This window comes from Vulpes vulpes, chromosome 11 (assembly GCF_048418805.1).
Source record: "Vulpes vulpes isolate BD-2025 chromosome 11, VulVul3, whole genome shotgun sequence".
Lineage (NCBI taxonomy): Eukaryota > Metazoa > Chordata > Mammalia > Carnivora > Canidae > Vulpes > Vulpes vulpes.
In genome coordinates this window covers 75,841,806-75,867,942 of record NC_132790.1, presented here as the reverse complement: position 1 = coordinate 75,867,942, position 26,137 = coordinate 75,841,806, and the positions used below count along the sequence as shown (strand labels likewise).

At 33.3% G+C, this 26,137-nt stretch overlaps 1 protein-coding gene across 30 annotated transcripts in view; it reads right to left on the bottom strand.

The window, feature by feature from the left end:
- The window catches only part of TBC1D5 (TBC1 domain family member 5), a 529,331-nt gene that overhangs the window by 476,112 nt on the left and 27,082 nt on the right, over positions 1-26,137 (bottom strand). For 18 of the 30 annotated variants that reach the window (XM_072726774.1, XM_072726763.1, XM_072726790.1 and 15 more), the window contains exon 2: positions 11,423-11,485. The exons of 11 other annotated variants lie outside the window; for them this stretch is intronic. The gene's annotated coding sequence lies outside the window, so the exon portion shown is untranslated. Of the gene's footprint in view, positions 1-11,422; positions 11,486-13,912; positions 14,019-26,137 lie in introns of those variants that run through there. One more of the 30 variants, XM_072726792.1, reaches the window with a different exon arrangement.

Here is a 26,137-nt window from a genome sequence, read left to right as displayed (position 1 = left end):
CTGACTCCCATTCCTTGGGTCTAACTGCCCTGGGGGAACCTTTCACTTCATTAGTGAACATGTTTTCATTTTCTTTGTTTATGTGAGATATTAAACTTTTACCTGTTAAGAAAGGAAGTGAGGGAGAGAGGGAGCGAAATTCCTAGTAAGCTTTTAGACTTATCTAATGAAATCTTTAAAGAAGTCAGTACCACAATGACAAGCTTTTTATCTTGCGTTAAAAAAAAAATTTTTAAGCTTTTTATTTTTTATTTATCATTGAGGGATAGAGAGAGAGAGAGAGAGAGAGGGGCAGAGATACAGGCAGAGGGAGGAGCAGGCTCCCTGCATGGAGCCCAACATGGGACTCGATCCCAGGTCTCCAGGATCGCACCCTCCGCCGAAGGCAGGCACTAAACCGCTGAGTCACCTGTGCTGCCCCAATGTTAAAATTTTCTAGAGTCAAATTTCTTTTAAGGTCAGACTCATTTCTTTACAGGCCTTTGGAAATTTGACAGGTCACCTATGACTAAATAGTAACAAGATGCCTCTCATTTACAATCAAATTTGTACACTAAAACAAAAGTTTAATATACTTTTTTGTCACCATGAAGAAAAGACACTGTTAATTTCCACAAAAACTTATAAATATTCTCTCAAAGTAGAAACCATCTTATTTAAAGAATTACTGGCTTGTTATCTTACACAAGAAATCATATTCAACTTATATTGATGTTTTCTATCTGAAGTATGTCATGCAATATTGCAATTTATCTTATAAATCCACTACAGTGTGATCAAATCCAATCAACTCTGATTGCATAAATTTGAAACAATGAAGCAATCACATCTGTTAAGCAGTTCTAGCTCTAGACACCACTGTAAAAGTTTACACAATAACAATTACATTTTTTTCCTCCATAAGACTTTTTGTACTTGAGTTTTCATAACATTTCTTGTGTGTACTGGGTTCCATGTCATCTACCATATGAGGTAGAACACAAAATAAAAGATAAGGAGACAGGAGAAACTGTGGAAATGGGAAGTAGAGACAGTATACGTGTGAAACTAACACACCTTAGAAAATATTTTCATAAAACTGCAAATTACAAGATAGAAAAAAATTAGTGAATTTGAAAGAAAAAATTTCTAACTTTATCCTGAAATGACTATTAAAAACACAAATATTGAATTTAAATAAAAATACATGGATACAAAGTTTGCCAAACCATGCTTTATGAAGCAAAAGATTGCCATACAGCCAAAGAATCAGCACCTACCTTTTTTGGTGTAACCCTAACTTCTGAAACTTGAATGATTTCATAAAAACATTATAATAGCATGATATGACATGAATATGATAACAGCATAATATATATTACATAATAATAATAGCATAATATATATCCTAGAACATATATTATTCCTTTATAATAACCAGGGACTTTTATATACTGAATATATATTTCCTGATTGATTTACTTTTCTTTTTATTTTTTTTATTTTTATTTTTATTTTTTTTTTATGATAGACACACAGTGAGAGAGAGAGAGGCAGAGACACAGGCAGAGGGAGAAGCAGGCTCCATGCACCAGGAGCCTGACGTGGGATTCGATCCCGGGTCCCCAGGATCACGCCCTGGGCCAAAGGCAGGCGCTAAACAGCTGCGCCACCCAGGGATCCCTGATTTACTTTTCTTTTTAAAGATTTATTTACTTGAGAAGGGGGCAGAGAACAGAGGGAGATGGAGACAAGCAGACACCCCACTGAGCAGGGATCAATCCCAGGACCCTAATAGCATGACCTGAGCTAAAATCAGAGTGGAAGGCTTAACCAACTGAGCCACCCAGGTGCTCCTGACTGATTTATTTTAACTTGAATGAAAACAGGAGTGAGTCATGGCTCAAATAAGTTAAAACTATTTCCTACTACTAAGTTAAAATTAATAAAACAAAACAAAATTATGATCAAAGGAAAATTTCCCAAAATGAGACAACAGGTAATTCTGATGGCAAAACTTGAATTCAAGAGAGTGACTAAGATCTTTTAACAAAATCACGTGCTAATTCAGATGCTGTCCTTTTGTCTAGGGAAATGGAAAGTTTTCACAATACAAATATATCCCGTTCTCTTAGAATTTTCAGTTTCATTATTTGGAATTATTAAAATGCTATATTAACCAAAAAGACAAGAGTTTGCCTTCCACTCTTATCTCTTTCCTATGATTCTGTTGTACTCTCCTTAATATGTAACTCCTCACTAGTTTTTTTGATATCTTATAGCTTAATTCCTAATCAAATGCATTAAGAAAGATGCTCTCTTACATTGAAACTCTCATGACTATTTTGTACTTTAGCTTCAATATAAAGACATTAATTTGATTACCATAGGACAGTAACAGTATCAATATTTCACTAAAAGTAAATTTCCATGAAATTTTTTTATTTATCAAACATTAATCATCAAATAGGATTAAAATAAGAAATAACACAATTCTGACAAAACTGTACTGTTGCTATCTATCATCTATTTCATTTCTATATTTGTTCATGTCTTCATTCAAGATATACTATTTTTATACTGAAATATCAGTAAAAATAGGATAACTCCTGTTTTTATTATGAAGATAAGCAATAAACTAAGTACAACATGGTACAATAAGTGCTCTACAAAAGTTTGTGGAAGGTGAGGTGATATCACCGAGAAATCAGAGACAGCTTTCAAGAGCTGCGCATCTTGCAGGATAAATTAACCATGAAAAGAGGTAAGGAGTGAAAAGTACATAAAAAGATTTATGCAAAAAAAGATTAAGCAGATGGGTCTATTTCCTCTCCTTCCCAAATCTCAAAGAGATCTCAAATTTTTACAAAATAGAGAAGTAACATATCAAGGGAAATAATTCATAAGAGAACTTACCATAAAAGACTGTGAGGCAGGGCACCTGGATGGCTCAGTTAGTAAAGTGTCTCTTGATTTCAGCTCAGGTCATGATATGCAGGGCTCCACATTCAACGGGGAGTCTGCTTAGGATTCTCTCTCCCCCTTTCCCTCTTCCTCTGCCCCCACCCCTTGCACGCGCACACTCTCTCTCAAATAAGTAAGTTTCTAAAATTAAAAAAAAAAAAGTAAGGAAAAGCAAACTATTTTGTCCATATTCCTGTAACATTCAGCCTCACACATGCCACCTCTATAGTACCCTGGCAGCAAATCTCCAAATAAGAGAACTAGAAAAAAACTAACAAACAGGGGAATAAATTCTTCTTTAAAAATGAATTCAAGATAACTTGCCCAAACTTAAAAACACTTGCCTCCAGAATGAAAGGGTCCTTCAAGTCCCAGTATAAACAACAAATAAAATCCATTCCAAGACACATCATCATAAAAATTCTGTGATAAATATTCTAAAAGCTTTCAGAATAATAAAAACAGGTCATGCACAGCAGAGAACAATATGCAGTTGGAGAAAAAACTATGGACTTCTTGGAAGAAACACTGAATGTTATAAAACAAAGCCTTCAAAATTCTAAAAGAAAATTACCTACAACCTAAAATTCTATACCCAGCCAAATTATTAATCAAGTGTGAGAGTAAAATAAGGGCATTTTAACCCTTCCTAAGATGTATGTGCCTACAATAAGGAAATTAAACCAGAAAAAAAAGACAGTGAGTTGCAATCACTAATAAGGACCAGGACAAAACTATCCAACGTCAGAGGATATCAAATTCTTGACCTTCTAAATTGCTTCAATACCTTATAGCATGAATGAAAATGGCAGTGGCAGCTAAAGAAACCAGAAGGAAAAATAAAAAATAACCAGAAGAAGAAAAAATCTAGAGGAAGCAATTAGAATCAAGCATTCTTTGCCTAGGCAAAGATGCCTGTGAGACTGGAGGGAAAACCCAGGACAATGGCTGTTAAGCCTTCAGATGAGCGTCTACATTAAACCAATAAATGACTGCCAAACTGTTACACATTCATCTCTAAAGTTGTGCTCATATAGATTATAAACAGTGTCACTTTGAAGATAAACAAAAACACGAAACTATACAAAAAATGCATGCATACACACACAATTTCACTCATGATAGGGTTTAACTGGATTATTTTATAATTAGATTTCATTTAAGAAACCAATAATAAAACAGTATAGTTTCTATGAAGAGAATGATTTTGAGATATAAACAACAGTTCAAAATGGTTGTAAATGATTATACCACTCATCAATTTCAGAATCTCCCCCAAAATTGATTAATTAGCATCAGTTATTTTTCAAATTTTAAGTGAAAAACTGTGCCTACTCTATCTAGGTATCTTATGGATAAAATAAACCTCTTTAAACTCATTACATATACTTCCTATGCAGTTAATTTTCACTTACAAAAATTTCAAAGAAATCAGAGTAATCCTCATAATCTTAACTAGAAGAGTGTTTAATGCTGACGTTTTGGGTTTTTTTAAACTTTATTTTATTATTTTTTAAATACTTTATTTATTCATTCATGAGAGAGACACAGAGAGAGGCAGAGACACAGAGGGAGAAGCAGGCTCCATGCAGGGAGCCCGACGTGGGACTCAATCCTGGGACTCCAGGATCACACCCTGGACCGAAGGCAGGCGCTAAACCACTGAGCCACCCAGGGATCCCCAATACTGAAGTATTTAATTCTACATGAATTGTTAGTTTTGATAGAAGCTCCAATTTAATCTGGAAGTATTCTTTAAGTACATGAGTTGGAAGAACTATGAGGAATAAGCACATATTTCTAAAATAGTGGTTCTCAATCCCACCAGATCTAATGTCCCTTTCTTTCTCTGTACTCTCCTGAAATGAAGTTCAGATATAATAAAATCTAACTACACAAAGAATTTTTTTAAAATATTAATTCCCTAACCATAATATTAATAAAAAATAAAAGTAAAGTATAACAAAATACTTACTTCATTAAATAAATGCTTAGGTGTAGCTACTTAGAAAAGGAGACTAAAAGAGTCACATATCTGCACCTGTATATAATAAATAAATTTAGATCTAAGAGATAAAAGAACTCACTCACCATAAGAAGTACAAGAAAATGAAAAAGGAGTGGCATAGGAGAACAATAAAAATTAGTGTTGAGGTAAGTGATTAAAGACAAAAAGTTATTTCATGTGAAGATAAAGACAGAAAGAAGCTTAAATGAAATAATGATTAAAATGCCAAGACAAATTCTATACCATTCAAATTGAAAAAATTATGAAATACGGTGTGAGTGCAACTGACCTGGGTTTTATTTTTAAGTGCAGTGGCAAACAATTACCTAGGCTAAGACATGGTATGGTGTGGTTACAATATATCCCAGGAATACTACCACACTGTCAAAGCATACATACAGTAAGTCTCTAGTACTTAAAAATATGATAGAGACTACATCTTCCAAAAATAATAAACAAAGTAAAAAAAAGTATTAGAAGTTACAGAGAAGTACAAAATAAACTCTTGTAATGATATCAGAGGAATACTGAACACAAGGCAACATAATAATTTTAAAATATAATTTTACTATCATTAATATATTTACATAATATATACTATATGTTATACTATATTACATATATAATTTTATCATTCTAAAAAATGAAATTTTAATATTTAGGATGGCAAACATGAAATATCTTTAAACATTCCTTATTAACTATAAAATTCAATGAGTTCTATTAATTTAAAATTTAGTTTGTTGTTACAAAGTCTTAAATATCTTGTTACATATTTGCAATAAGTATTCTTGAGCCTCCAGTAAACGGCATTACTAAACTGAAAACTTTTCCACTAAATTTCTAGTTAGAACCTTTATATATAATAACATTTATATTATTTATGGATGTGGAAAAATGTGAAGTAAATTACACAGAATTTTGAGAGGATTTCTTTATTCTACTTAGGTTTCCTCTCCACACAAACTTCCCCTCAAGTAAAGATTCTTCGTGTAATATCTTACAAAAAATTGTCAGTACTATTATACATGAAAGTGTCACTGCTTTATCTTTGAAGAGAATTTAAGCAAGCAGACCTTGAAGTTACGTGGTACTCAGGACAATCCTTTGTAGTCTGAGACTGTCTCACACACTGTAGGATATGTAGCATCCCTGATCCACATCTATTAAATGCCAAAAACACTCCCACAGTCATTGTGACAAAAAGCATAATTTCCAAAATTCCACTTTTGAAGCAGCACACTCTTATTTAGAAATTACTAGAAGTCTTATAGCAAAGAGCATATTATAGTGAGAAAAACACTAGGAAAAAAAGTGTTTCAAAAACAAAGAAACACTTATCAATTATACAAAAAACTATTACCTTGACAATTTTATCATCTTAACATCCTTTCTGTGGACTATATTTTTTGATATTGTGTAAAGAGAACGACTTAAAGAGATCTAATAACCACTCTAGGTCATATGTATATCCACTTTATATAATTTTTAATAGAAAGTTTTCCTATATAATCCTTTTAATATTCCAACATTTACTTAGTCAAATTAGGGTAAAAAAATAGGATATAATCCACAAATTGTATGTACATAGGCAGGCAATGCGTACATAGTTTCACTTGTGTGGATTTTACTTTGTTTTACTGTGTGGATTTTACTTTGTTTTTATTGTTACTTTATGTTGTTTGGTGTTCATTGTTTCACTGAGCAACATCAACACTAAAGATACTATATTTATAATATTCAGTATTATTAAAGATTTATATGTATTATTTTGTTGCCCCAAGAAATCCTTACTGCATGAATCCCCTTTTTTTATTTTGCAAACTCAAAATTTAATAAGGTTCTATTTAATTAGTCAGGATTCAAATATACATTCATGCCAAATTTAGGAACCACATGGGAGGTTATGGAGAAAGGTATTTGAAACACTTCCACAGGACAACCTTGGGCTGCTCTCTTAATATATCAGTGCAGGGACCTACACTACTTCACATGCTATCCACAAAATGGACGAGGTGTGAAAGAAATTTTGTGTTTAATGTGACCTTTGGCTGTACTCTCACTTGTCATAATTATAAAGGAGCTACTCTCAGAGCCAACATATAAGTCATGCTACTACTCTTACAACTACAGTAGTATTTTACAAAGTATTTTATACTTGCAAATTCAAGTCAGAATACAAGGAAGCTCCTCTTTTGTTTCCAGACATAATAGGGCTTTCTGAACAAAAAGAGTTCTGAGATTATACGTATGAATGAATAAGAATTACTGCACAAGAATTTTTCTTTTTGTTGTACATTCAAACAAAAATATGCCAGTGTGGTTATCTGTTTGAACTTAAATCATCTATGCTCTAAAGGCAAAAATACTGGAACTTTAATAATCTAATTATGACCTTAACAATGTAATGTCATTTTAGATAAATACCTATCAATAGGAAATTAAAAAGAAAACTACAAAAAAAACAAAAAACAAACAAACAAAAAAAACCTTTTCGAGAGATTCCTATTTTCCTACACAGAATGTTACTAAGGAAAAAAGAAATGTTACTAAGGATAAATAGTTGTTTTAAAAAATATTTTGGCAAAAGTATCAATATACATGAAATGTGACATGATTTTTTAAGGGGGGGGGGATAAAAAACACTGGATCATCCAACATAAAATTATAAATTCTGAAGTAAAACAAACAGGATTAGTTTTCAGTATAATATTAAAATATGCCACCAATGAAAAGATTTGCAAGGTAAAATGAACATAGAAATCCTGTAATGTATGATATGAAGAGAAACTAGAACTCTCTATTATACTATAAGCAACTTTGCCATCCTCATCTTTCTGTTCCCAATAGTAACACCATAAGCTGTGAAACATCAGTCATACTTTATAAAAGTCAGAACCACAAACTGCCTTGGTTGCCTAATAAAAACATACAAATACTGGCAAAAGAAGTCAGTTTTATCACAAAATCAAATATTTTTAAAGACATTGTGTGTGAATTAAGATTGCTCCTAAATGTATGTTATATAAGGGTATTAGGAATTACTCAAAAGGTATGTGAGATAATACTATCACACTGTAGTAGTGTGTCCTGAATTGGAAGATAAATTATATGGCCATCCTAGCTGTTACAGTATTTCATATTACCTAAATTATGTATTTTGAGGATTTTATGATGTAACATTAATTATTTACTTGGAAACTCTAACTTAAAACTTTGTGTGATTCACACAGAACCCTACTGTTCATACATATGCAGCCACTTACAACATTCACACCATCGCTCAAATTCTACTACTGCCTAACTCTAGCTCACCTGCTTTCTGATGCCTTTCGTATGCTTCAGACCCAGGATGAAAAAGAGGTCTCTTTGTCTTTAGGTAGCAAACAGAGTTAAAAGATCCCATTCCCTTAACCTCACACAAAGTCAAAACATTTTTCCTTACTCCCAGAGACTCTGCAGAATCTTTTAAATAATTACAATTAAGTGTTTAAAATTACAACTGGCTATGTTCTTATCCTTTTTATGCACATGTTAAAATACTTAGCTGTATGTTAAACAATGTATTAGAGTTAACAATACATTTGTGGCCATTTCCTATAAACGCTTAGACATCAGACTCTTAACAATACGTATTTAACTCTAATAATACCATTATTTGTACAAGGAAATCAGATTTGACAAACAGAGCCCTGGAAATGGCCTTGGGCTTAAGAGTCCAAAGGCCTGAGTTTTGGACATCTACCAGGCAAACCATACAATCTCCCTGAGGCACAAATTCTTCTTTATGTAATTCTGATCCACTATACAGGATTATAAGAAGAATCAAATCAGAAAATTCAAGAAGCTCAAGTACTGCCCACTATTTAGAAAAGATGACAAAGTGTAATAATGAAGTGAATATACTTAACAAATTAAAGAGATAATTACATTCTCTTTAAAAAAAAAAAAAAAAAAACACCCCAAACTGCTTAATACCAACTACACATGCAAAACTGTAATGGGCTAAGAAAGACCCTTGAGAGTCAGATTCAATGAGTCCTAATCTCAGTGCTATCACTTACTGCCATGTGTGTGGCAATGACCAAGTTATTTAAACTCCAAGTTTCTGTTTCCTCATTCATAAAATGAACACAATAACTGTACTTCTCTCACTGTGAAAAACAACAAACAATCCATGTGAAACATAGAAGCATTGCACCTGCACACAGTAAGTGCTCAATAAATGCTAGCTATTATTATGAAAATCTCCATTAATGTCTCCTTCCAAAACCAATTTCTAAATAATTGTTTTCATGTCAGGAGAAAATTTCCCATATGTGTGCATATGTGTGTGCATGTGTGCACACACACACGTTTATCTTTCGATGAAGACCACTTGGATAATACAGCTAATACTCCACAAATACATATTAATAGTGTGTCTGAGTATAGTATTGTGACAACTAACATAGTAAGATCTTGCTCAACATTGGAGAAGGCAGATTTTTTCTTCAAAAGAAGTCCACATTGGCATACTGAAGCACATTTTGAAATAAAATTCCATATCTGACAGTATTTGTGGTTGTTCATCTCCAAAACAGAAGTCACAGATATGTATAATACACACATTTTTAAATCCATGTATATAAATCAAGTGAAACCACTTCCTTAAAGGCAAACATATGAAGACGCTAAAGGAATATTCCAATTAAATATTCATATATTCAACATTTCAAAATAAGAAATGTGGGTATATATGTGCATAATTTACATTCCATAGTAAAACCTCTCTACAGAGGCCATTTTCAGCATATTTCAACAACATCCTGGGGTGCCAGGGTGGCTCAGTTAAGCATCTGACTCTTGATTTCAGCTCAGGTCATGATCTCAGGGTCATGAAATCGGGCCTCGCATGGGGATCCGCGCTGGGTGTAGAGCCTGCTCAAGATTTTCTCTCCTTCTCCCTCTTTGCCTCCCCACCACACTCAGCCCCACCCCCCGCTCACACTCTCTCAAAAAAAAAAAATAATTAAATTACATTAAAAAACAGCATCCTAACCTGAATTGTACAATGTTGCCTTTCTCTGCAATGTTAAAACTGTAAAGTACACAGTAATTCATTGCAGGCAAATACAGAAGAAGACTAAGTTGTACATATGACATTCTTTTACCCAAATATCTACTTAACCTATTCATTAAACCAATTTGATAAGAGAGCCCTAATAACTGCACTACCTTAGAAAACAAAATCAGACAAAAGAAGTATCTTATTTAAAAATAAAAATGTTACATAAGAGAATTATTACCTAAAGTCAGAGAAATTATAGCTTTCATTTATAAAGGCCCTTGTCCATTTTAGTTCATAAAATTAAGTGGCAAAAAACTTTCCATAAGAGATAGGACATTAAATATGTCACCATGACTGATATAAAAATCTGTCTCAATATAACATTGTTTGCTAAATACACTTATAATGAGAATTAAAAAAAAAAAAAAAAAAACAAAGGCTACATTAGTCAAATTTATATCTCAGGGATCCAAATCTAAGTTGGACTTCATTTCTCTGAACTTTCCTAAAAATATCCCAGTGGTAAAATAGATTTGCCCCTACAACAAAATAACAAGACTATATTAGTTATTCTAAAGCAAGTAAGAAATACAGACCTGCCCTGTAGAGATACAAAGGATAATGTGGACTGAGGTTTACAAGTTCAATCTCAGTTTACATACTATAGGCTATATCATTAATTTGTAAGTGACTCTACAATGAGCATGCACACAACACATAAACATTCTATCATCAGTAACCCTAAACAGGTAAATTTAGAGCTAAACAAAGCATAACTGAAATTTCAACTCTACCATAAATTACTAAAAAAAAAAAAAAAGTCCTTGGGCATTGCAATGAATACACTTTTGCCTTAGAGCTAATACTTTAATTTTAAAGAACTGCAAAGAAAAAAATCAAAACTAGTCAGTAACGATGCAGGCTCTAAAAGCAATAAACTCAAAATTAAGTTATAAATAATTTAAAGCATGTCATGAAGATGTATTAATAATTCATCAGATAAATAATTTACTAAATAATCAAATAAATAAATAATGAAATACATAAATAAATCAGCAAATAAATAATTCTGCAAAATAACCTAAACAATAAGTCACCCAAACAAATCACAAGCCTACAAAACTACAATGATTTTCAGGATTCTGATAGTTTTAAATAAGCAAATGTACATAAACTAGATCAATCCTTGTTAGAATTAGAAATATTTTTCAGTGCTATTGGTAAAATCCTCATCTCAATACATAAGAACACATTTTCAATTTTTAAAGGACTGCATTGGATTAGTTCTTATAAATTATTAATATGATTATAATATATCCTGCTCTATATTTTACATATAATATCTTTGCCTACATATTTTCCCCCAAACTGGATACTTAAAATATTCTTAATTTACACTTCTTTTCCAAAGTAATACTTACAGTATAATGGTGCCACTGCCTTTCTGATAGCTTTCCTATTTTCCCCAAGTGTTTGGAAATTTTCTGCAGAGGTAAAACAATAATTATTATAGATGAGATTTCATTACTAGTGAACAAGGTTTTATAATTGCACAAAGTAGCAATGGCAAGTGGACATTATTAGCTGTAAACTACGTAAAGTTTTTAGAAGTCTTTAGTGGACTAAGTGCAAGCTAACAGAGGCTAGCTTCCTCTATTGGAACTGACACACAAGCTGTTACAATTGGCAGGATTTCAGATATGAAGGCAAAAACTTTGAAGGACAAAGTGATTGGCTGACATTTAATGCTATCCTCAATTTGAGAAGCTCAAAGTCCTTGATAGAATACATGAGATCACTTAACTGCCACAATTTGAATATATTGACAATCTAATTAGAGCACCACATAGAGACCAAACACCATTGACCTCATAAATCAGTCTTTGTTGGACATTTAAAGTTTTTAGAGTATACCCATAGTATAGTACTTCTGAAATCCAGAAATAGTAGATCCCAAACTATAACAGCCTTGTGCACAGAGATGTGGGTTTCTTATGCATTACAGAGAATAAATTCAAACAATATAGTTCATTTGAAGAGAAGATTGCCTACAGTCTTCAAGTGGAAGGGAAGATTCTAACTTCATCTACACAACTTCTCCATAAAGGTTCTTGAACTATAGATCCCTTAAATCTGAGCCCAACCTAAAAAAATGTATCAAATCCTAAACTGTCATAAATTGGGTAGAGCAATGGTTCTCGACTGGGAAACAATTTCCCTCCCAAGGGACATTTGGCAATGTTTGCATACATTTTTGGTTGTCATAACTGGGGAATATTAATGGCATGTAGCAGGTAGAGATCAAAGATGTTGCTAAATATCTATAATACACAGAAGAGACCCCCACAGAAAATCATCTGGCCTAAAATGTTAATAGTGCTGAGGATGGCAAACCTTAGGGTAGAATAAAATAATTTTTAGTAGTACATGGTTTTCCTCTTATAAAATAGCACAGATTTGGTTCAGAGATGTAAAGTCTGTTATGTGTGTAACATTATACGCAGTGGAATACCCTAGAAAAAAAATGTATACCCTTGAAAGGGGTATATGGGAACTCTGTACTTTCTGTTCAATTTTTCTGTAAAAGTACAACTGCTCAAAAAAATATTTATTCATTTTTTATTTTTTACTTTTTTTTTAAGATTTTATTTATTTATTCATAAAGACAGAGAGAGAGAGAGAGAGAGGCAGAGACACAGGCAGAGGGAGAAGCAGGCACCATACAGAGAGCCCGACGTGGGACTCGATCCAGGGTCTCCAGGATCACGCCCTGGGCTGCAGGCAGCGCTAAACCGCTGCGCCACCGGGGCCACCCCTTATTCATTTTTTAAATGTGTATTCTTCACTTAAGTTATGAATAACTTTCTAAGAATCAATACTAAAAAAAAGTCTACAGTAACAAAAATGTTTTTTTATTTATCAAGATTCTTCCAATAAAGTTAGTAAGAGAACATTAAAAGTCACATTTACGAGCCGACTTTGTCAACATGACTAGCCAAGATACTTAATAATATTAAAAATTCATAGGGCTTGGAGGGATTATTCAGATACAATACAATATACAATCCTCAATGGTTTGTGGTTGTTTTGTGAGTTCTGTTTTGGGTTTTTAGGAGGTTTATTTTTGCCTAAAGGCTACCAAGTGTTTTCTAAAATAATATTTGTAGTAATTATTAAAAGTACTTGAGAACAAAATTTAGCAATATAGCTATCAAAAATATCCAGAAATTATGTACCATTTTAAGTACTTTCCTTCAAATACCAATTATCTCTCTCCTGTCTCAAAGTAGATTTTTGTTTGCAGTATAGAACTAAAATCTACCAGGACATAGTGCATGTTCTTATATTTGATCTATCACATTACTACATAGAGTATTAAACAATAGTATCCTTATCAGATAGGATTAGGTCATGCCCTTCCCATGCCAAAAAATGTTTTGTGTTTTTTTAGATTTTATTTATTTTTATTAATGAGAGACATAGAGAGAGACAGAGACAGAGACGCCAGCAGAGGGAGAAGCGGGCTCCATGCAGGGAGCCCGACATGGGACCCGATCCCAGGTCTCCAGGATCAGGCCCTGCGCTGAAGGCAGCGCTAAACCGCTGAGCCACCCGGGCTACCCAAAAAACTGTTTTTAAGTAATAATATAATGACTTAAACAAGAAGGAAAAAAGGTAGAGAATTTCATGGAAATGTCCAGAAATAAACCATCAGAAACTGATGTGGCAGCTCCATTGAGGACCCAAGTTCCTTCCATCATTTTGCTCTACCACATACTATTTCTGCTCCAAGAAGACTATGAGCACTCTGGCGAATACATCCATGTTGTAGGCAACAGAAAAAGGAAGCAGAGGAAAAGGCCCACCCTGCTCCCTTTAATTCTCATGTATTATTTTAGGTTAAAACTTACAAACCATAGCTTTGTCCTTTGGCAACACCTAAACATTTCAGAGGCTAGGAAATGCTGTCTCCAACTTTGGTAATAATGCCCAGGTACAACATTGAGGTTCTTCTTACTAAGGAAGACAGGTAAAATAAATTTTGTAGGGCAAACTAAGACACACAGTGCAGTGCAGGTAACAACTTTTTGAAGAAAATGGGGGATGCACTCAAAATTTCTCATTAGGGGTTCACTGCAAATTATTGGTACATGTACTTACATGTTTGTATATGTGAAAGAAAACCTAACTGTTTAAGTAAATGTTTAAATAAATTTAGGGATAATCTCAGAATAGAATGCTACCGATAGTCACTAAATATCACACTTTAAAATTTTACTGATATGGAAAAGTGTTCAAATGTTAAGTGAAGAACAGGCTATAAAACATTTCATATAAAATAATCCCTATTTTATATAAATATAGCTACACACCGACACATACATATATGTATATGCAGTATATATTTATACATACACATAGGCATATCATATACCTATATCCAGAGAGAGACAGACCATATAAAATTCAAGAGAATGGAACTAAATTAAATGATAATAGTGGTTTAGGCTTTGGGAACTATAACTAACTTTCATTTTCCCCATACTTTTCATTGCTTTCTAATTTTTCTACAATGAACAGGTACTATACTTACAATAATTTTTCATGAAGATTTTGGCCTAGATAAGAAAAAGTACCTTATAAAAGTAGTCCGATTCAGGCTTCAATTTACACTTTTTACTTAGAATTTGCTGATGATAAAAAAAAGTGGGGGAAAATCTATAATTGAGCTTTATCTTTCCCAAAACATGTAGGTTTCTCTTTAGTTGGTAGTAAGAAGCTAACCTCTCTGTGCCCCTCTTGTTTTCAACTTACTAACATTCACATATCACATTTGTCAGCTTTATACAAGTCACTCCTAGCCAGATGCTACATCCATCATTCTTAACAATTTACCCTGACATATTGATTACTTTGTTCATATCACTCCGTAGAACTAATCATTCGTACTTCATGCTTCTACAAATCCTTCCACTTTCTATATTTCTCAATTTTTTTCTACTCTACTGAACATTTTTCTGGTTACTTATATAATGGATATATCCAACAGAAATTACATCTTTCTTATATCTTAACAACTATCTTGCACTGTCTTGAATTTTCTAGAGCTATTACTATATACATATACCATTCTTACACTGGTATTAACTCTATTGTCTATAGTCTCATAATTTGGAACACTTCGAAGTTCTCACATTTTCTAGAGTGATTCAATTTCCTAAGCCCCCATTGCTACCTTATAAAAAGAGAAAAACAGGAAAAAGGCAACCAACTGATATATTTAGAACTACTAATATGTGTATTGGATTGACCAAAACAGCCAACAAACAAAAAAGTAAAATATATGGTCCCTATACTCTAAAACTTGGTCAAATAAGACAAATATACACAGGACAGGGAGGAAGGGAGAGACAAAGAAATTCACAACCAAATTTAAGAAGAGGCAAGTATATAATCAAGATTATATGTACTTAATGTACATATTACTTAATAATATGTACCAAAAGTATTATGTACTTAATAATATGTACATAACTTGTATTACATACAAGTATTATGTACTTAATAATATGTACCAAAAATCCAAAAGTAAAAGCCACAATCACAGATAATCAGATTAGGCTCTTCAACTGAGTTCAAATCAATATAGGGCTATGACAGTGGTTCTCAACTATAGGAGACATCATCCCCTACAAAGAGCATTTGGCAATGTCTGTAAACACTTTTGGTTATCACAAATGGAAGTCACTATTTGCATCTAATGGGCAGAGGCCAGGATTGCAGCTAACATCCTAAAATGCACAGGAGAGCCCCTACAGAAATGAATTATTCAGCCTAAAATGTCAGCAGTGCTAGAAGCAGCAGTTGGGAGTCAAAAGAAGAGATAGCATTTAAACAGGATGGAATGACATGAGTAAAAGAATGATAACCATAATATAAGATGTCTTTAATAAACCATAATATGGCTAGTGAAAGAACAGGGGAAAAGAGATTAGAAAACATAACTGGGCATAGACTGTGATGGGCCTACACAATAAGTCTGACAGACCAAGGAGATAAAGAAAAATACCTATTATAATAACAAAAATATAAGAAAGCTGAGGCGCAAAATAGCAACATATTTGATAAGAAACAAAATTGTAGATAGATGGGGACATTGATTTCCAGCATATGGCAGACTAGATACCTTGATACTATTAGATATTACTTCTAAAAGTTAGTGGAAAAATCTATTTTAAAGAACTGCTTAGCTAGCAAGGAAGTACAGTATTCACATAAGCCATAAACAAAAGTAGAATAAGCAAAACCAGAACCAGCTTTTATCTTGAGAATGTGTGTTGCACTGCAGAAAACTGGGCTTACATTTTGATGGCTACAGAGGTTCAGGAGATAGACTCTAAAAGTCTGTCAAAAGGAAACACCTATATAAAGCTGTTATTCCAAAGGGCCACACCCTCAGGTGAAGAACACCACAAAGATCTCCCTCCTGTTATCCCTTACAGGCATACCTACTCCTAGAGCCCACCATCTCTAACCCCTGGCAACCCCTATATTCCACCTCTATAATTTTCTTATTGCAAGAATGTTTAATCAATTCTCTTGAGTAACCACAAAACGTAACCTTCACAAAGGTTCTCAGACTGAATCACACTACATGTAATATTCAATAAATCTCATATGACAATGTCATTTCAAGTACTCTTAAACTGTTAGTATACCCCCAGGCATCTGGGGGAAACATAGGCAAATTATTGGTGAAAGAAATAACTTCAATTCAGGCCTCAAAGAATCCAGCAATTTTCAAAAAAGTCTACTCAAAAAAAAAAAAAAAAGTCACAAAACATCCAAGGATACTAGACACAATGAATGAGTCAATACAAATAAGACAGCAGGATTACACTACAGATTCTTCAATTAGTGGACAGATTATATAATAAAAATGTTCCAATCAATAGAAAAGTTTAAAAATACATATTTACAAGTTAAATAAATCCTCAAGAAATAAAAACATAAGTTTTAATTCAGGGTAAAAGTTAAACAGCCGTCAATAAAAATAGAGCAAGAATTAAAAAGACATTTAAAACCTACCTAAAATTCAGTTCATAAAGAGAAAGAAAAAATGTGTAAGAGCAGGTAAAAAATACAAAGAATAAGGTCTAACAAAATAATTCTGAAACTGTCTGGAGACATTTTTCAAATTGCCAATCCATTGAAGACAAAAACTGTAAAATGCAATAAGTGAGTTTCTTCTTTAAACAATCTTGTGCTTGGATGTCACAGGAATATCAAGTTGTCATTAAAGGTTTCTAAAAGTTTACTTCAAATTTCTGTCCTTAATTCATCACATACCAATAAAATAAATTTACAGACCAACACTGATCTGAAGATCACGCTTTAACAATGCTCTAAAACACAAGTAGATCAGGACACCTAGGTGGCTCAGCAGCTGAGTGTTCGACTGAGGGCGTGATCCTGGGATCCTGAGATCGAGTCCCACATCAGGCTCCCTGCAGGGAACCTGCTTCTCCCTCCACCTATGTCTCTGTCTCCGTGTCTCTCATGAATAAATAATCCTCAAACAAAAGAAAAAGTAGATCAAGATTAGAAAAGAATTTAAAAGCAAAAACAGAGTATAGGAGATATTCAAATAAATAATGGTTGAAAATCTCTCAGCTTAGCAAGATGCAACTGGACAATCTAAGATGTAAGAAAAAAACAGATAATAAAGATATAGGTAAACACATGGTTAATTCATTAACAGTGCAGAGGCTATGTCCGCCACAATTACTACAACACAATTCCAAACTAGCATTTTCCACTATCATTTTTAAAAACAAACAACTTGGGCTAGATGTACTCTAAATAAACAAAATAGAAACAGAGTTAGTAAAGAGAGTTACTAAAGACCAAGTTTTAAGAGCTCATGATTTCCTCTCCCAGTGGAATCATTCTGTCCATACTTCCACTAAACACTAAACTCTGCCCATACTGCTACTAAACACTAAACTGTGTTTAGTTTATTAAGTTAGAGTTATTTTTAATGTATAAGTTTATGAAACAAGAAATACATTCTTATCTTAGCACAGGCTGAAAATATCTTCAATTATACTGAAATGAACAGGATTCCAATTTCCAGTAACTGTCCTTTACAACATGAAGTAAACTACATAATACTTCAGCATACTTTATCTATCAAATCTAGGCAGAAGTTTCTTTTATTTCTAAATGCAGTTCATTTAAAAGACCGTGCTCAGTCATCTAGCAGAAATCAAATGTAAATTCAAACCTACTTGAAAAACAAGAAATTATGGGCATCACACATCCTGAGGAAGAACCATAACTAATATCTAAGTGTTTGGTCATTTTCAAATGTATAACACACATCTAACTGACGCATCACAATAACCTGATGGGATCTTGGTTTTATAAAACAGATATAATAATAGCTAAAAGCTTAAAAATTGAAAGAACATGTCAAACAGCATCAAACATACACAAATATATATATAAATTAAATATAACAATATAAAATAGAAAAAGATATCCAAAATCTAATCAGTGGCTGCTGCTTAGCATCATTCTCCATCACATGCAATTGAAAGGACAATCACTAGGCATACACAGCAAATAAACTAAATGATGTATTAACCAAATTCAAACAATTCAAGATTTTTAAAAATTGTATTGCATATTGAATCTTAAGATTTATATGGTACTACATCTCACTCAGGATATGGAAAAATAATTTAAATAGAAAAAAAAAAAAAAAAAAAAAAACCTGGGCTAAGCTGTTACAACATCCATCAAGGAAAAGTGATGAGAATGGCAGAGATTGTCAAACCATTTTGAAAAGTTCAGGGACAAGGTCCTTAAATAAGAGAAAGTTTCCTCTAAATTATTCCGTAGATATATTGATTCTAAGTTAATGCCTGAGACATAAAAGACACAAGACACCTTAACTTTGTGGTTTAGAATAAAGATGGTTTTAAGCTGCAAATTCATGAAGTTTTGTGGGGGTTTTTTTTTTTTTTCAATACATTGCTTCAACCAGATACAAGAGTCAGGCTATAATTTTTAAAAAAGTTTAAATATTTATTTGAGAGAGCATGTACGCACATGTGTACACACGCTCACCCGTGAGTGGAAGGAGAGGCAAAGGGAGAGAATCTTCAAGCAAATTTTGTCCTGAGGACAGAGCCCAATGGGGGATCAATCTTACAACCCATGAAATCATGACCTGAGCCTAAACCAAGAGTCAAACACTTAACCAACTGAGCCACCCTGGCACCCTCCTGTAATTTAAAATTTTGACACCCACACCAAGTTTAACTGATCATCCATCTATTCTAATAAAAGAAAAAATGTCCCATGGTGCCTTTTGAGTTTTTATTCAAGGTTATAATCGAATTTGTGTGTATTCTTCTCAGGTGCTTCCAGTCTTCTTTGTGGAGAGAAAAAGCAGGCTTCAAAAACATATCCACATATACATACACATACATATCTACATACATATATGTAGAAAATGTTCCCATAATTCTTAGTTTCTCAATACTTCCTGATCCTTACGTAAAACATGGAAGTGAATAGGTAAATAAATTTTTTAAATAATACCAAAAATCAATGGTCTTTAAAATATATTTTTAAGTTAAAGCAAATCAAAGAGCTTTTAATGGCACCCATAAAAACAAGCCACAAAGCCAAAATTCATCATAAACATTTGCAAATAGCTTAAAATTGGGAGGAAATAAAGGTTAGTATGTTTCATCCCTTAAGCTTACCTTAGGGACACTCTAATAACTAAAATTACCAACATCTGAAGCTTAACATCCTTACTCAAATAATCAAAAGCTTTCCCACTGAAACACTCCTAATAAGTGCTGCAAAAGGCAATAAACTCATCTACATGGGGATTTGGGAATAGAACCAAAAATTGCTAAGAGCAATCATTAATTTTCTTCAGCAATGGGTATTTTAAAATAATTGTGCTAATTCCTTCCCATTCCATAGTATCTTCCTAAAATTCAACTCGAAAAGAATGTACCACGTTGGTACTACTTCCTCACAGAGCCAGTGCTAAAAAGGGTACAGGTTAAGGGTCTCACCCTTTTTGCTCAAACCAAAACGTCACTCCTTTGTTAGAGGGTCACAGATGTTATGTATGAAGGAAAGCTAATTCTAATAAATGTCTAGGTTTAATCAGCTATTCTTTTCCATAAACACTGAATCTAGCAAAGAATTAACTCTACCTTTACACACACACACACCATTAGTAAACTGTTCTTTTACAACTTTTTAACCAACTCATTTCATGAATAAAATCTTTAAAATCACACATTGTATTATAGAAAAATTGGTAACAATTTAAAATTACACATTGTATTATAGAAAAATAATTGGTAACCATGTTATAGACAACTCTTTCAGCAATTAAGGAGTAACTCTAGTATTAAATTGCAAATATTAGCAGGAAAATCAAATGGAGGAGATAGTTCATGCCTTGTTCTCACCTAATTACGAAAATTAAAGAGATTATAGGACTTATTTCAAATTCTATACAGTTAGGAGCCATAACTATTCATAATTATACATTTGAGCTTAAATTATCTTAAATATTCTGAATTTAAATTATCTTTATGAATTTTATGAGTACACCATTCTTATCATTTGTACTAATCCTTTAACAAAAAAAATCTAATCTAAAATTTTAAGAACTGTATTTTTTAAAATAAAGTCATTAATTTTCAGTCACCTTTTGATTGCCATTTACATGTAAAGAAATATGGGTTATTATTTTTGCTTTTAAGTTCTCTAACAAAGAAATAAAAATCATTAAAGGTTATTTTAAGTTTTTAAATTTAAATTAGTGGGTTTTCTAAACTTTCGGATAATTTTTGGTAAATGCTTTTTGTTTAAAAACTATAAACTTCCATATAATTATAAATGCAATTTTAATCTAAGTTATCTAATTTGACATAATTTAAATCAAAGGTATCATGAATAGTTATTATAACTTTTAATTACACTGTATTTTAAACACTTATTTTTATAACACTAAGAAAAAAATTACAGGTCATGCACTATCTCCATTTTACTGTCAACATATTTTTATCACATATTTTTATCACATATTTTACTGAGTCTTATGGTCCAAAAAAATACATTGGATAGGACATTATATCCATTTTTCTCTCTCTAGTAACATTCACAATAATTTTCACAGTTAACTTATTCAGAAAATGTGAATTCATATTTTAAAGTACATTTTATGGGTAAAGGTCATAGAATCACTTAGATACCTAAATTTAATTTCCTGAATAGTTACTGAAAAGATTAAACTACTATAATCAAATACTATATACAACAAAAAAATTCAAGGCAACAAAATGTCCAAATAGAAATATTTCATGTTTCTGCTATAAGCCCAATTATTTCTATATATTCTGATACACAAAAACCAGGTAAAACAAACAGTTGTTGGGAGTTCTTATATATATATATATATATATATATATATATATATATATAAGATAGATAGATAGATGATAGATAGATGATAGATAAGATATATATATATATATTTTATTGGACTTCAATATGCCAACATACAGTATAACACCCAGTGCTCATCCCGTCAAGTGCCCCCCCTCACTGCCCATCACCCATCACCCCATTCCCCCGCTCACCTCTCCCTTCCATTACCCTTTGTTCATTTCCCAGAGTTGGGAGTCTCTCATATTTTGTCACCCTCTCTGATTTTTCCTACTCATTTTCTCTCCTTTTCCCTATAATCCTTTTCACTTTTTTTTATATTCCCCATATGAGTGAAACCATATATAATGATTGTCCTTCTCCAACTGATTTACTTCACTCAGCATAATACTGTCCAGTTGGGAGTTCTTTTTGATGGCTTTTACTTTTGTGAATTAAGCAAAAATTTAGGGGTTAATGGCTGTTAATATAGCTTCCCCACAACAACACACATAAACTAAATAATGAATACCTTAAAATAGTTAAACTTCTCTCCATCTTTCTTGACATTGATTAGTATACTGAATAATTCTAACTTTATAAAACTTATTTTTCCTAGAAGCTTCAAAATTATTATCCTTGGTATACACACTTCTTAAAACTTTCAATACCATACAGAGTTTTTTTTTTTTAATTGTTTTTTTTTTGTTTTGTTTTGTTTTTTTTATGATAGTCACAGAGAGAGAGAGAGAGAGAGAGAGAGAGGCAGAGACACAGGCAGAGGGAGAAGCAGGCTCCATGCGCCGGGAGCCCGATGTGGGATTCGATCCTGGGTCTCCAGGATCGCACCCTGGGCCAAAGGCAGGCGCCAAACCGCTGCGCCACCCAGGGATCCCCCATACAGAGTTTTAAATAGCTTACCTTAAGTATTTCAACTAATGTCCTCACCTTTGGAAGGTTCCTATGTAAATACTTCTAAACTGGTCACTTCTACATATAAAGTAGGCTAGAGATACACAACTGGACATTCTTGATGGAAATATACCTTTTACCAAACTCCCTATCTATAAAGGAATCTACTCAGCAAACTGACTCTAAAACTGGAAATTAGATTGAATCAGGATAGTGGACTAAACATACATTGTAGCCTCTCCATTTCATACCAAATCTACAAAAATTAGATCTGAAATACATAGTTTCCTGATTTTCAACTTCCTGAAAAGATCTATTGTAATTCTCATTCATCAGTTCTATGAAATACCTTTGTTGTTTTTAAATATAATTCTACTTTGGGCTAAGCAGTCTTGTATGAATTTCTGTTACTGGCACAAAAGAACCTAACTCAGGTGGCACAATGATAATTCCACTGATGATTCCAACACTGACCAGACTGAAAAACCAGAAGGTAGACTGGAAACTATGAAGAATACCAGAAAGACTGAAAACAAAATCTTAACTGGAGCACAAACAACAAAAACTACCACATTTCCTGCAAAATACAAGAGTTTCTCTGAGAATGGTCCAAATACAAAAAAGCTCTATCTGAGACTAGAGGGAGTCTGAGGCTATCAGCAGTGCAAAGTAAGAACATTAGGCAGGCTACCTCCACACCTCTCACCTTCATTCCCCAAGGCTAAGCAGCCAGTTAGAGAGGTATGTCGGTTTGTCTGTGTGCCTCCCCTCAACCTCCCACTTTCAAATAGGAGTGTGGACCCTTGGTAAAAGCCAGTTTGCAGAAGACTGGTACCCTACCTAAAGAACATGTACCTAAAGATTTTATTATTAAAGGTTTCTGAGGAAATTTGTAAAATGATCAGTCAATGTTTTAGGAAGATTAATCTAGTCTCAGTAAAAAGGATGAACTACGAGGCGTGTGGGTAGCTCAGTCAGTTGGGTGCCTGACTCAGGGTCATGGGATCCACCCCCACATTGGGCTCTATGCTTGCTCAGCAGAGAATCTGCTTGGGATTCTCTCTTCCTCTCCTTCTGCCCCTCCCTCCTGGTGTTCACACATGTCCCTGCCTGTGAGCACATGCGCTCTTTCTCTTATATAAATAAATAAATATTAAAAAAAAAAAAAAAAGGAAGAAGAATGAACTAAGAAGTGGGAAGAATACAGACAGGAAAGCCAGTCAGGAAACACTACAAGCATGTTAAGGACTCGAAATCCAGACACTCTATAAACAGAATACACAGATTCACCTAGGCATATTGATATGAATAGAAAGAACTTGTTGAATGACTTGATGCTTTGAGAGAGGAAAAAGATAAAGACAGCTTCAGTCATTTATTTTCAGAAAATGCTCATTATAAGCTTTGTTTATAACAATATCTGTAGCACTTAGATACCTGTAAATTAAATTATTAAGTTAATCTGAGGATGAAGAAGTCAAAAGCAAACCTTGAGATTTGGGGCCCGAGAAGGTTAGGTATGAGGCAAATAAAGAGTGAAGTGTGGAGAGAACACTTGATTTTATTTTTTTTTTTAAGATTTTGTTTATTTATTTATTCATGAGAGACACAGAGAAAGAGAGAGAGAGGCAGAGACACCGGCAGAGGGAGAAGCAGGCTCCATGTAGAGAGCCTGACATGGGACTCGATTCCCGGTCTCCAGGATCAGGCCCTGGGCTGAAGGCAACGCTCAACCACTGAGCCACCTGGGCTGCCCCAGAACACTGGATTTTAAAAGGCTAGTAATTATTTCAGTTTTAGAAATGCTTTGTTCTTATGAAGTTTATTTTTATGTAAAAAAAAAATCTGTATACCAAACATATTTATAGAAGTTTTTAACTTTCTATGATGAGGTATTTGGTATGTGTAGAGAATCTGATAAGAATACATGTAATCAGGGGCAGCCCAGGTGGCTCAGCGGTCTAGTGCTGCCTTCAGCCCAGGTTGTGATCCTGGAGACCCGGGATCGAGTCCCACATCGGGCTCCCTGCATGGAGCCTGCTTCTCCCTCTGCCTGTGTCTCTGCCTCTCTGTGTGTCTCATGAATAAATAAAATCTTAAAAAAAAAAAAAAAAAAAGAATACATGTAATCCGTATCATAAAGCCCAATAATAAAGTAAATATGATAAACTCATCTCTGGCCTAGGAAGTAGAATATGAACATTATCTTTAAGTTCCTAATGTGTTCATCCCCAATTTTCTAACCTGCCCCACAACCCACATAGGAAATTACTATCCTAATTTTTGTCTTAATCCTATCTCTTACTTTTCCTTAACGTTTTACCCTGTTTTTGTATAATTAAACAATATGTTTAGTTTTTAACTTGTTTTCAACTTTCCCATTAAACTTAGAATCCTACTACAAGGCATACCTTATTTTATAGTACTTCATTTTATTGCATTTCACAGATATTGCCCCCCCCCCTTTTTTTTTTAAACAAACTGAAGGTCTGTGGCAACCTTGCATCAAGCAAGTTTATCAGCGCCATTTTCCCAACAGCTGCTCAAACTGTGTCTCTATCTCACACTGGTAATTCTCACAATATTTCAAACTTTTTTCATTATTATATTTATTATGGTGATCTGTGATAAGTGATTATGACTCACTGAAAGCTCAGATGATGGTTGACAATTTTCAGCAATGAAGTATTTTCTAATTAAGGTATGTACATTGTTTTTAGGCATGCTGTTGCACACTTAATAGATGATAATACAGCATAAACATAACTTTTATATGCACTGAGAAATCAAAAAATTCATCTGATTTGTTTTCTTGCAATATCTATTTATTAAAGAGATCTGGAACCAACCAAGCAGTATCTCCAAGGTATGCCTGTATGTGTGCTTTTTCAGTGAAGACACATTATTTTCACCAATATTATATGTTTCTAAGACAGTGCGGATATATGTGGTTACAGGTCATTCATTTGCAGTACTCTATAACACTTCAATATAGGACTATATAAAAACTTTAACATATGCCACAACTTCATCCTTTCTCCTACGTGTATATTTGAGTATTTCTAAGTTCAGGCTATTAAAAATAATGCTTCTAACAAATCATTCTTGAACACATCTCCTGGTGCATACATTCAAGAATTTTTCTTACATAACTAGAAGTGAAACTGTGTCACAGGTTACACACATGTTCAGTTTTACAGATAATGCTAAATTATTTTCACTTTATTATATTCAAAGAAAACTTATTTAAATTAAAAAGCCAGTACACCAAAAAACATAAGCAATGTAAAAAACATGCCTAATTAAATTTCAATCACAGGTAAGCACTCAAATCCACGTTAAAAATAATCACCACCACTCTGTTACTGCCCAGCATTACAAGTTAAAAGTATTTAAACATCTCACAGAAAGTCTCCTTACTCCTTTTGTTTGCTTAGTGGATATCTTCATCCTAACATGCCACTCTCTTAGGCAAGGTTTTCTGGATGGAAACAATAGAAACCTATACAAAGGAACTCAGCCCCCTACGAAAACTTACATTAAAAAGAAAAGTATCTCACAGAACTGATAGGTAGGAATTACAGTGGGAGCTGGAAATTGGGTACTACATACAAAGCTGCTAAGAATTAAAGCTATTCTAACCCTCCGGAACAAAACTGTCTCTCAAAGGTAATAGTTTGTCCCTGGCAGTGGACTTCATTTTGGTCTCTGCACACCAGTCTCCTTCACTGTTTCTCTATGACCACAGGCTAGTC